The sequence below is a fragment of the Pagrus major genome, chromosome 13, assembly GCF_040436345.1.
Source record: "Pagrus major chromosome 13, Pma_NU_1.0".
NCBI classification, from domain to species: Eukaryota; Metazoa; Chordata; class Actinopteri; order Spariformes; family Sparidae; genus Pagrus; species Pagrus major.
The window spans coordinates 1653050-1663783 of NC_133227.1; positions in this window are offsets into that span (position 1 = coordinate 1653050).

Here is a 10734-nt window from a genome sequence, read left to right on the forward strand (position 1 = left end):
CTAGTACTCGTTGTCCTAGCTTTTCTTTGCCTCTGTTTGTCTCTTATCCTGATTAAAGCAATCAGAGGCAGAGTAGGGTCGATTTTACCAAGAAAAACAGTGGGATCCATGATAACTGTGATGATAATACCCTCTGGACATACTGCACATCTTTGTTCCTTGACTTTTCCCTTTAACCAGCTGAATCCAATGTTTTCTACCTATCAGGCAAGAAAGGGGGTAGCTGCCTGTCATGTCTGGTGCCTTTGTGACTACACCCTACACTGATTTGGCACTGCAATGTGTGCATTATGGTCGCTTTATTTACTGCTAGGTGGCAGCAAAGGCAGCATTTTCAACTTGTGTGTATACTTGTCAGGCCCCTACATGTACAGGCCCCACCGTTCCAGATCATACTGTTATTTTCCTGTTGCATATTTTAATGCACATTTGCATTTTATGAAAACACAACAAACAAAGTGACCGAGTGTACCCGCAGAAAATATTATACGACGACAAGTCTGCTGGTTGGTTTTCCGGACCACGGCCTCTTACCTCTGCCCTGTCTTACAGTTGTTGTATTTTTGTAATTATTTGTTGCGGTTTAATTAGTAAACTATGTCATTTGTAGTTGAAGTAATTTGTAATTTTGTTATCGTTTCGTAGTAATATAGACTCAAAGTGAAAACATAAGGGATTTAAAAAATATATATTATTAGATATCACAGGGGAACCAGGCTCTAGGATTGCCTGAATATCTTTAACTTTAACTAATCCTTAGCCTTGTGTTGTATTTACATGCAGTTTTAAACATGTCAAACAGCAATATTAGGCTATTTGAACCCAACTGATAGCTGTCTGTGGGATCATGTAGCTGCTAAATGATCCCATAGACACGCAGGAATTGAACTAAGCTAAAAGCAGGCAACTTTTTCCTGAGCTTTGTCCGAGGGGAGGCCCACAGTCTCACACTTTGAAAACCCCTGACCTGACTTATATGTGGTCTGTGCACATGCTCTGTATGGAATCACTGTGGCTGATCGTCTCCGCCTGAGTCTCTCTGAACATGTGCCATTTTCCCCCTCGCTCATATTATGGAATATTGTAACATCTCCAACCACACTTAATGCGGATGACACACAAGTATAGGACAGTGACACCACATGACTACAGTCCCTTATATTTGCTGAATAAGTCCATCAAACAAATCAGTAAGTGGATGAACCAGAATTTTTCTCCAACTGAACAGTAATTGTTTTTGGCCCCAAACAAGATTAAAAGCCTCACCTTGAATCTGTGACCCTAATATCTACAAATCATGCCAGAAATCTTGGTGTAGTTACTGAATTTTGACAGCCACAGAAGGACAATTACAAATCCACCTAAAAAACATAGCAAAAAATAAATAAACTTGAGAATGCTTTTACTTCACAGGTCATGGCAAAAAAAAAAAAAAAATCATTCAGCTCATCCAGAGTGCTGCTGCCAGAGTCCTCCCTAACACCAAGAAAGTGGAGCACATTGCACCAGTCCTTAAATCTCTGCACGGGCTTTCTGTGTGTCAGAGGATATGTTTTTAAAATCTCACCACTACTCTTTAAAGCATTACATGGTGCTCTCTGAATGGTGCCATACAAATAAACTTGCCCTGCCTTCAAAATGATGAATTGTTGATTGAACAGAATGCAAAAGTGAAGTTTGACGGCCGTTATCGGTCATTGTTGATCTTGTAAACACACTAGTTTTGTTTACAGGCTGGGTTTCGATTAATGACACATTTTACAACATCAATTACAAGTCATTTTTTGTATTGACATATTGTAATTTAACAGTTTAATTTATTTTAAAGATATACATGATCAGTTTAATGTGAAAATTAAGCGTATTTTGTGACTTTGGGCCCTCTAAAATGTCAGAAACTCAACTGACTTGTCTCCATGAGGCTGAAATGGCAGTCGAGAATGCCGTTGACACTTCCTCATCCCAGTTCTATTTAAACAGGCTTAACAGCTTAACATGAGGTCAGTAAATGTTTTTTTACCGTGGTATCTTCATCCTCGCTATCCCTTTAATGGCCCTGTAATTACATTCGTCTATCATAATTATGTTTGCATAACATTCTGTCTTTCTCTTATCTTTCTTGTTTATGTATATTCAAGGTAAGCTATTTATCAAATGCATATCTGAATGCACCTGACGGTCTCTAGCAAGATTTAAACAGACCAAAGGAGACAAATGACAGACTCATCCACACACAGAGCAACCCATTAAGATTTATTCATTGTAAAAGATGCTTCAGAAACAACTGCGATTAATGTAAAAGTCACAAAAGTCACCAGTTGTAGACACATCCACGAAACCAGAAGCTTCTTCTTGTTGAGGTCTGTTCATGTTCAGAGGGACAAACATAGCAGTGGCCTACAGAACTGACAGGCAGATGTTACACTCACTGGCTGTCAATTCATAGGTCATCACCTTGTGCCCCAATGGAAACTCAATCGAAGTGAAACATCCCAGAAACGAAAAAAATCTTTGTTCACATCAGAGTTGAGGGTGTTGTGTTCGGTGTCTCTCTGCAGGTAACAGCACCTCCACTGGAACACAAACAGCTTCCACATGGAGTTGCTGTTACATCCAGCGAGCACCTCAGGCTCAGCTTCTCCAGTCGTTCTCCAAATGGACAAACCTATGGTGAGATCACACTTCCAGTTCCTTCACGGGGGGCTGGGCGCCGCTGTGGAAATACCTGAGATAAAGGAGAGAGAGAAAGAGGAGCAAATGAGCGAGAGAAGCACCAAGGTTAACTCAGGATTCAAACTCGGAGGCAGCAGCTTTAGTACGTGAGGAGTGTCCACTTTGCGAGTGACTTTGACCCCGCAATTTCCTCCACCCAGTTTTATTGCCTGAAGTAAACGGCATCATTGCTCTCACTCTTCCAACAGCACGGCCAAAGGGCCAAGGCCTATATAGATAACACAGATTTTATGGTAGCTGTCAACATGAGGGCGCTTTTCAATATGTGAATATAAGGGTGTGTCTGACCTATGTATCTGCGGGCCCTGCATTTCCTGCTCACACTGACATTCGTCCTCATAATTACTAAAAGATTGGCATCATAGTTTGCCAATATTTTATCAGATTGGAGGTTTTTTTTTTTTTTCATCCTGACTTGTTCAGTTCATGAAGTAATATCTCTGTAGACTTTGACTTGCAGTAAAACTGTAGAGAAAAACAGAACAATAAAGCAATTAAAGGATCAGCAGCTCTGTCAGGACATCTATGCTTGTACTTGACTGTTTCTTTGTCCTGTTGAATAGAACCATCAGATGGCATCCATCACTTTGTGCCTCTTCGCAGACCGAAACATTTGTTAGAAAATCAGTCGAATTAGACCTAGTTTGTTTTATTTTATAACTGTGCCCAAACTCTTACAACACTACTGGCCCTGACAAATACAGGAACACGTTTTGGACCATTGTAAAACAGCAAAAAAGAAAGAAAGATTTTGTCGGAAAATACATGTGTCCTTTGACATAGAGCCTTTTTAATGTAATAAAAAAAATAAGGTGGAAATATACATTTTTCTGATTTACCACCTGATTTTGTCAGGTATTCTTTCAACTAAATAGTTGCCGTTTTCCTTCGTTTTAACCCTGTAAATTTCACATAAACACAGTCTTAGTTTTCACTTGAACTCACCTTTAGATGCACCACGGCCTGGTGGCTTTCATAGGACGAGGCCAAAGGTTTAAAGAGCAGTCAGGTGTCGTGACGCGGGGGAGCCGAGGACAGAGCAGGGGAGCAGAGGGGGGAAAATAGAGAAAAGTAGGAACAGAGCAGGCAAGACCAAGGCAGAAGAAGACACTGACAGCAAGGAGCTACTGAAAGAGCAAATGTAAATGCCAGCAATGACGGCGAAGCAATGGCAGCGAGGCCGAGCAGCCAGCTTAAGAGATCAGGAGTTGGTGGATGGTTAATTATTACACTTGCAGTCAATATTTAACAGGCCCAGCGCCCTGCCCCTCAGTCCAACATCCTGATTCCACACCGACTGACACAGAGGGTAGGGCCGGCGTCAAGCACATCTCTTTTGTCCCCTGTGCTAAATATGTATTCAATGCCTCACATGGCCTGGAGAAAAAAAACTCCCAATGCAAAGATGTGCTTTTTTTTTTTTAGTCTTACTTGTGATTTGGAAAACCTCGAACTCATAATTCTAGGAATTTTTCATATCATTTGAGATTTTTATTGTGAAAGAGCCACATGTGTGTCAAGACCAGATGAGATGCAGACACGAGCATGATGCACTGAGGTATCGACACGTGAGCCCAATATACATTTACTGCTCCAGTCAACTGGCTCACATGCACACACCTACGCACCATGACTGGAATAAGGAGATATGAAACTCAGGGCTGTGAAGCAATAGCACAGGAGGAAGCAAAAGACTGGACTGTAGTCACGGAGCGAGAGTGAAGGAAAGCACAATAAAAGGCTGATTGAATGGTGTGTTTAAGAGGGTGCAGAGTGCACTTTGATGCTTACAAATTATTAATCATGTAATGAGTAACAATCACAGCAAGTAAACTGAGAGTAAATAAGCCTTTTTTTAAATCACTGAAGACAGAAGGTTAGGGTGAATGACCCTGAATGATAAAGTCTTCCACATATGTAATTCTTTAACTTAAGGGCAACAGTAAAATGACTCATGCCATGTGACACAAAGTACAGGTTGTAAAGTGTTAACACTTAAAGCAGGGGGGCCCAAATCTTTTCCTAAAACTGAAACTTAATGGTGGACCAAAAGCAAATACCTATTGTATTGTTAAGATGCAAACTGGTACTGGGATCCCAGGTTCCCTTAACTGACTCACTTCCTGCTCTCAGATTATGAAAAATAATGAATAATTAGTGATCCAACATATTTGATGAGCTTTTTTGCCTCAGGACAGAAAAACAGCACAAAAGTCAATTTACATCATATCTTTTGCTTATCGAGTTTAAAAGAAAAGTTCACACAAAAATGGAAACGCAGCCGTTATTCACTCACCCCCACGCTGATGGAAAGTTCTGTCGTCCACGAAACATTTCTGGAGCTTCATGGGAAAAAACAGTGTTGCAGCATTCTCCTGAACAACTGGAGCAGACTGGGAGTTGTTTTAAAATGTAAAAAAACAAACGTTAAATGGCTCCACACAGCCTGTCCAGCATAATCCAAGTCTCCAGAAGTCTGAATGAGCTCTGTGGGGCCATTTTATTTATTATTTTTCAGTTGTTTATTACTTATCAAAACAAGTCCCCATCGACTTCAGTTGTTTAGGAGAATGATGTAACCCTGTTTTGCAGTGAAGCTCCAGAAATGTGTTTTCATGTGTGTCATGTATTTGTATGAGGGTGACTAGATAATGACTGAATTTTTATTTTTGGGTGAACACATCCTTTAATTTCTTTGTAATAAAAATCTGGCAGGCCAAACTAAACTTCACTGCCAGCCAAATCTGGCCTGCGGGCCCCACGTTGGGCAGCCCTGACTTAAAGTTTACTGATTTTACTGGTTTAAATTAGCTCCTATCTCTTCCCATCAGTCCATTATATTTCCCCAGCCCTGCGGGCAGTGCTGGATTTGTGGATCTGACTCTTCTTTGTCATGGATATTATTTTAATATCTTTCCTCTACGATCTGTCAGAGGAGTGCCTGGAAAATAAAAGCAGTGCTATCTGGTGATTGAACGGGGCGAATATTCACAGCGTCATATTGAAACAGAATGTATATCAGCAGGAAACGCTGTTGTTCCTCTGGTTTTCTGTCCTCATGTAGACAGAATCACTACCTTATCTATATGCCTACAGCATGAACTCCTTTAACGTATTCAGAAAAGTATGATATGTAGTGAAATACAGACAGTAAAAGCATATTTTACTTTACTTCTGCCTCCTCTTTTATTCATAAACTTGGGCTATCTTATCAGAAGTTGAAGGGATTGGTATGCCTGAGTGCAGAGTCCAGTGTCTCTAAGAGAGAGCATACGTGCACAGCATTAATCTGCCACACAGATAAAGGCGTTTCTCGCTCCTTTGAATTGACGACGCCTGAGGTCATAATAATTTCTGCTGCAATTTAGATCAGATAACAACATCAATCTGCTGAGCCTGAAATTATCTGCACAAGGTCACAGCACAGCCCTCGAATCTTAGCTGACGATGATCTATTTTAGAAACGACTGACTTTATTAGGACGGTTGATGTTCCTTTAATGGACAAACGGTTCCGTTTTTCTGAGCTCGATTTAATTATTTGATGTTAAAACAATCTCTAGCTTCAGTCTGCTGCTTCCCGTTTCTTTCATTTTGTGTCTGCAAATTATCTTTATTTGTGTTTAAATGCGGACTGACTTCTGATGAGAGCTTCAGTGGCATGCTGTCACATTGCCAGCTTTTTGCTCTTTTGTGTATCTTCCTTTTGGTCCGTTTTGAAAAGAAAAAAACTTAACTGAGAAGCCGAGATCAAAAGAAAAAGCCGTAATATGTGAGAGAATTTTTAAAGATATTTTATGACTCAGTCCAACATGTGACAATACCAAGGTGTCCACCATGCTACTTCAAAACTTCGACCGGCCAGGCATCAGATTTATGATGACTAATGTTTCTTGCATAAAAGCAAACTGTTTTCTTTTTGGTTGACTGGTTTGAATTTTTAACATTGAATCAAGAGATACCCAGCTGCAGTGCAGCAGCTCATATTTGTGTAATCCACCTGCAGTTTCTTCATATTTTCATGTGCAGACCTGTTGAAATCAGGTTGTTTGAAAACACAGCCTTCAATAAAAATAAGAGGATGCTGTCCTCTTATTTTTTATCCTCACTGCTGAATTTGGAGATGATCTTTGTTCATATTCTTTTGCTTGAGTTGATATCTTGATCCAGACACATAGAAGCAATAAAGCATAAAATGTGGGGAGGCGTGAGCCTTGATAAAGCCTTTGGGCTCTTGGATGAGGAGACTTTACACCTGTCAAACTGGAGTGAGTGGTGTTTGATAGAGAGAGGCTCAGTAATGATCTACAAGCTCGTCTACAGGAGGAGTAATAAACTTTTCTCCTGAGAAATAACATGGAGCAGAACAAAGCGCTCTTCACCTGTTGCAACCTTCTTTCTTGACCCTCCCCTGACCCCTAAGATGTTTGTTAAGACGTTGGTACCCCCCAGCCTCCCCCGATTCCCCTCGGCCCTCACCCCATCTTGTGCAAAGGTCAGACCTCCATGCAGCATTTATGTTGAATTTGGAAGAAATGGGATTAAGATGCAGGGCACATATCCAAAAAAGCACACATACACACACACAACTCAAATATTCTAGGTGAATAATATATATATATATGATATATATATATATAAAACTTTAGGGCTTGGGTCAACGTCCATTGAACTCTATCTTTCCTGAGACAGTCTTAGAAGCTGTTGACACCGATCCATTATATTGCCTGGTGTTCTCTAAGAGCTGCCTGGATTGCTGTTTTTGTTGAAAAAGAGACCATAGTGTGGGAGGAGCTGGTTCCAACAGGCACTGAAGGTCATGTGATCAACATGAGGTTTTGACGCTGAAAGTATGAAAGCATGAAATGCAGCTTAGATCCAAATGCATTTGTGAATCGTTGTGGAGCTGTCCAGGCTCCTCCGAAGTTTCTATCCTTGCTTCTGCTCCTGTCTGATCTTTTCCACGACTGACTTGCTGTACAGTGTTGACCTTAAAAAAGTCAGAATGTTGACTGAAATTTGATATACATCACCAGCCGGCACATGGCCACTGAACTTATATATGCAAAAATTCATTGTGATCTTTTTTACCCCTTTTGCTTCATGTTTTTATCAGACATGTGACTCAAGTCATTTAGTCTCAAGAGAGTTGCGAGGCATTTTGTCTTGGGTTAAGTCAAATCAAGACCCAAGTTAATTCCCTTTTTACTTCATTCGTATTCATTCAGCATTTAGTCTTTATAAAATTAATGTTTTAGTATCCGTCTAATAATGATATCAGCCATTTATCTAATCCTTTCAATTAATGTGTATCATACTTGTTGATATTCAGTGAAATACATGTAATCAAAGAAACACAAATAACTTATGAAAACATATTTATTTCTTCTCAATCAAAAACAATCAAGTCAAACCAAGTCAAAAGTCTTTCTAATGTCCAAGTCCAAGTCGAGTCTCCAGTCAATCATTGTCTGTCAAGTCAGGTTGCAAGTCATCAAATAAACCAAGTAGAAGAGAATTATTTTACAAAAAACATTTGAAGGATGCAGTATTTTAAAAAGTACTAAAAGGCGTACTTGAGTAGAAGTAAAACATTTGGCATTTAAGATATTAAATGTACTGAAGTATTGGTAAAAGTTTTTATTATAATTTTCTGATTATTGGTTATTCAGTGTTTTTGTTTTAAATCCATCGGCCAATAAAACGTATTAATCTTAAAATGTTGCTGCTTTGGCTCTGACGCAGTCTGCAGAGTAACTAAAGCTATCAAAAGAAATGTACTGGAGTAAAAACTACAAGATTTGCCTCCATAATGCAAAGGGCTGGAAGTATAAAGTAGCCAAAAATGATTATACTAGGGTAAAGTACAAAAGAACAAGCACCTGAGTCAATACACTTAAAACAGGACTTAAAGTACATCAGTATGGTTTTCATGGAGCTGTAAAGATGTACTCTGACCTCTGTTGGTAACAGACTGAATTGCAACAACAGCAGCAGCAGGCCTCCGACTCTGAGCAGAGGCCCCTTGTTACTGACACCATTTCTAAAAGCCTGAACAAAGCCTTTGCCTCCTCAGCTCTCCTGGCTGAATGAGTGACTCTCATTAAATGGAAGCGCCCTCTCATTTCCCTTTTATCCCACTGTCAGAGATCTGATGCTGTTATTTAGACAAAATGAATATTTTCAGTATTCATGGAGGGAGCCTTCATAACCTATTTCCCTAAGGCCTGATGAAATCTCTTTCCCCTCCGCTCTCTCTGCTGCTTCACTTTCATGCAGGATTACCAACACTCATACATTTGAATCTGTAATGTCTCTCATGTATTCCTCCACCTCCATCTGTGTCCTTTTTTGGCAAAATATCTTTACTGTTTTTCTTCTCAGTGCTTTTTATCTAAAAAAAAATATCAATAAACATATTGTTCAGTCAAACAATACTGCTTTGTCTTTGGTCTGGGAGGCAGCCATTACAAAAACATCCCCACCTCAGAGCACCAACATCTGCTGCTGATCGGGTGAAAATGTTTAGGGAGTTCTGGAAAAGATGATTTGAAATGCCACCGGGTGGAGAAGTGGACGTGGAAAAGTACAGGCTGGAAACTGAAAGCCAGAAATGTCAACAACAACTTGTGAGAGCTTTAAAATCATGATTCACCAAAAAAATAAAAAAAACAACTGCCCACAGATGTATGACGATCCATCTGCGTTATGAGGCAGTATAATCATATTTGGTGTCACCTTAACGGCCTGTTGAATAACTGGTTGACCTATATTCCAGCTTCCTACAGAGCTTTAATAAAGTTTAAGCTCGTTTTAAGTCAGAAAATTACTAAAAAATGAACAAATAACTCGCAGCTTCTCCCAGTATTCAGTGTGCTCGTGTACAGCTCGCACTCATAGACATCACTTCAGTTGCTCACTAGCTGCTGTGTGCTTGAGTTTTCTTACCCTACAATAAATGTTGGGGTTGGACTGGATAAAATTAACTCGGTTTTGTAGTCAAAACATTCCTGAAGCTTCACAGCATTCTCCTAATCGACTGAAGTAGCGGAGGACTTGTTGTAAAACTTAAATGACCAAAAGAAATATAAAATGGCTCCATACGGTGTAACAAAGCCCTGAGACCCCAAATTGCGTGGCAACACTTTTAGCTTCAGTGAGGATTAAGGCATGGTGCTTACATTACCCACAATGCAATTTAGATGCCACTCACCCAAGACCTGTAATCACACTTTAATGTGTAAAATAGTTTAAATGACCCTTTCAGGAAGTCACCAATAAAGCACAGACACAGTTTAGTTGTATATAAATTGCACTATTTTATTCATCTGATACTAAAAACAATGTGAAACATATAAAGGCTGCGTGATGATTACGGATCATGTGTCGAGAGATGCTTGTGTTGACATTTGTGTCTTGAATGAATGAAATCTCCCAGACAGCGTTTGAAACAGACTGGGAGAGGTTGAGGCTTTTGTTAAACCAAATAGTCACAAAACAAATGAGGCAGTAAAACCTCATAACAAAGAAATCAATAAGATCAAGTGCAGTGAAATTGGACTCACAATTTACATTTTTTAAAATAACTTCAGGCTTTGCTGCCCTTTTGTTCAACTAAAAGTCAAAAACCCCAGAGCTCCTCTGGCACTGTCATACATGACTCATTTAAGAAGCTGGAACCAGTATGTGTTTGACATTTTGGTTTGAATAGTGACCTAAACGATTAATCAATAACGAGCCACTAAATTTCTTTCGAATGACTATTTGATTAACAAAAAAAATCACTGCAGCTCTACTTTTAAGAATTACTCATTTAATTCAATGTCAGAAAGCCCTTTCCTCTTGAGATTAAGTGCCGCTAAGAATCAGCAATGAAAGCGAGACAAAAGTTAAAACATTAATCATGTTCAACAGACTAATGAATGAAATAAATTATCTTACATCAACTCATGATGTGGAGACATTAAATACATTCAGACAAAAAAAAACAAAACCCAGTTAG